The 2,931-nt window shown below is 33.7% G+C and overlaps 1 protein-coding gene across 1 annotated transcript in view; it reads left to right on the top strand.

The window, feature by feature from the left end:
* EPB41 (erythrocyte membrane protein band 4.1) overlaps nt 1-2,931 on the top strand; it is a 136,181-nt gene that overhangs the window by 399 nt on the left and 132,851 nt on the right. The window lies entirely within an intron of this gene.

Genomic DNA, 2,931 nt, shown 5'->3' with positions numbered 1-2,931 from the left:
GCTGAGGCCGAAAATTCACAGCACCAACAACAGAAAGAAGAGGGTGAGGGAGCCACAAACTCAGGCCAACGAGAAACTCTGCTGGAGGAAGCTTCTCAAACAGCAGCTGAGGGAGATAATCAGTGTAACCAGAAGCTGAAAACATCTAATGGAGACACTCCTACACATGAAGACTTGACCAGGAATAAGGAGCGGACATCAGAAAGCAGGGGTCTGTCACGACTGTTCTCCTCATTTCTCAAAAGGCCCAAATCTCAGGTGTCTGAGGAAGAAGGCAAAGAAATAGAGTCAGATAAAGAAAAAGGTGAAGGAGGTCAGAAAGAGATAGAATTTGGAACCAGTCTTGATGAAGAGATCATTTTAAAGGCCCCAATTGCAGCTCCAGAACCTGAACTCAAAACAGACCCATCTTTGGATCTTCATTCATTAAGCAGTGCAGAAACACAGGTAAGGAGTTTGAATATGGGAGGTGGGTATAATGTAGGCAGGTTATACGCTTTATTTTTCATTTAAGCACATTTGGTTTTATTTCTTACTAGCCATTGATCATAAGTTAGCCATTGATCATAATAAGTAACATGGAGCTTTGTAGTTTCTGCTCTGAAGAAATTAATATAGTCATTGGAAATCTGATTTTTAAAAAGATATTTACACTTTATAAATTAAAAAAAACCCCACAAAAGTATCATGTGAGTTTATTCAGCCCATATATCATTGTGCTGTAATAATGGAACAAATTCAAGATTTTCATGAGAAGGGAGAAAAGAAGTGATGGTGTAGAGTTGATTTTGGTGAAATTACAGGATGGGATAGTTATCAGCAAATGTGGTCCTTTTATGGAGATTTTAGAAAAGCTATATGATGAATTCAAGCCATCAGAGGCACGTGATAGATTCGAGCCATGCCTGTCTTATTTCGTTCATCACTTTAACTGTATCATATTGTCACAAAATGTAAGAGACAGATGAGGAAGTCTAGCTCTTTCTATATCACCTGTGTAATATATATTAGTCAGGGACCTTAATTGTGTCACAGTATACTTAAACTAAATATGAATTGTGAGTCTGTTTATTTGTCCAAAAAATGTGGGAAACTGTTTGTACTGTAACTCAAACTATTTTCTAGCAATCTCATTTATTTTAAGCCTTACTGTCTATAAATTGAATTATTTTCAGAGTCTTCTTATTTCTGAAGCATGTGAACGTTATCTACATTGTTAAAAGTATAAGTCCTATATGTTTCTATTATAGGTCTAAGGTTTAGGCTATACAGTTTTATTAAAACTTTCTAAAAATATTATATGTATTTCTATAAATACTACTTATATATTCAGAGTGCTCAGTAAAATTTAGGATAAAATTATAATTATGTACTTGCTATTAGTGAAACAAGGTTTAAAACAGATTTACCATATAGTTTAATAGTTAAGAATGCAAGCTATAGAATCAGATTAGAGAATTCAAATCACAGAGAAGTGACACTTTTCACATTATTAATTTCTTCCTCTCCACAATGGGGATAATAATATCTACCTCATTTGGTTATTGTGAGGATTACAAGAGAGAAACATGTAACCCTCTTAGACATGGCCTGACATTTAATAAGCACTCAATAAATGTTAGCTATAATATTATTACTCAGTAAATAAACACAAATGGTAAAGACAAAGAAACTCTGTATATCTTAATATCATTAATTTAATTTTATCTTAGGCATACCAAAGGAGGTAAATTACATTATCTTTCAGGAAGCCTTCTACTTTGAAGAGGTTTTTAACTGCTTTTTCCCCCTTCTGCTTTATGTAGGGAAAAATCCATATCTTGTTTTAGTTAGCATTTGAATCAGAACTTGCCTCTTTTGTCTAAAGATCATGATTTGTACTCAAGTTGAAGCAGATGAAAGACAAAATTAATTTTAGATTTAACTAAAATCTCATTTATTAAGACAATTTAGAATTGAAATAAATTGTATGCAGGTGTTTAGCTATGAAAAAAAGAAACAATAAATTAAGATTAATAAAATTTCAAGGGAATATTGTTTAAAGGAGCAAACTATTTTAGGCATTTTGTAAGCTAACATTTACAATCAAAACCTTTTGGGTGAGAACCTTGTGGATAAAGGTTTAACATGAGTTTGCATTATAAGATTGCACCAGTCTTCATCCATGGTACCTTGGATTTTTTGGAAGCCATATATCAGTTTTTAATGCTTGTTTATTAATTCATTCAACAAATATTTATTGAAAACCTACCATATATGCCAAGCCCTAGGTTGTATATACCTTGGTAAACAAAAATTACAAAATGGTGAAAAGGTTTAAGATCGTAGATTGTGAAACCACACTGATAGATGACTTAGTAATCCTAAGCATGTTCTTCTCCGGCTTCAGTTTCGCATCTGTCAAGTGGAAATAATAATAGTACCTGCCCCATGGAGTTGTTAGGAGGATTAAGTGAGTTCATATAAGTAATGCTCTTAGAATAGTAACTGGCCCATTGTAATTGTTCTATAAATGTTTACAATTATTATTATTAATAGAACAGACATGGTTCCTACCCTTGTGGACATTACAGTGTAATGGAAGAGACAAAAAAGTACAAATACAAAATATTTGTATTTGTATTTTATGTAAATACAAAATATTTACTGTAATAAGTGTTATGAATGTAACAAACAGGGTACTGATGTGAAAAATAGTAGAGTGGGCACAGGATGGATAGGATAGCTGATTGAAGCCTCTCTGCGGTTGCATGTGAGAGAGTTGGGAAGGATGGGAAGGAGACTTTTAGACCACCTCTAGTTATTTAATGCAGGAGCTAAATAATTAAATCCTTTTTCCTAATTATCAACCAGGTATTCTTTTGAAAGAAAAGAATTAGTAGGGGCTGGGCGCGGTGGCTCACGCCTGTAATCCTAGCTCTCTGGGAGGCC

The sequence above is a fragment of the Propithecus coquereli genome, unplaced genomic scaffold (assembly GCF_000956105.1).
Source record: "Propithecus coquereli isolate 6110/MARCELLA unplaced genomic scaffold, Pcoq_1.0 Scaffold239, whole genome shotgun sequence".
Classification (NCBI taxonomy): domain Eukaryota; kingdom Metazoa; phylum Chordata; class Mammalia; order Primates; family Indriidae; genus Propithecus; species Propithecus coquereli.
The sequence above is the reverse complement of the archived record's forward strand: the minus strand, read 5'-3'. Positions and strand labels throughout refer to the sequence as shown.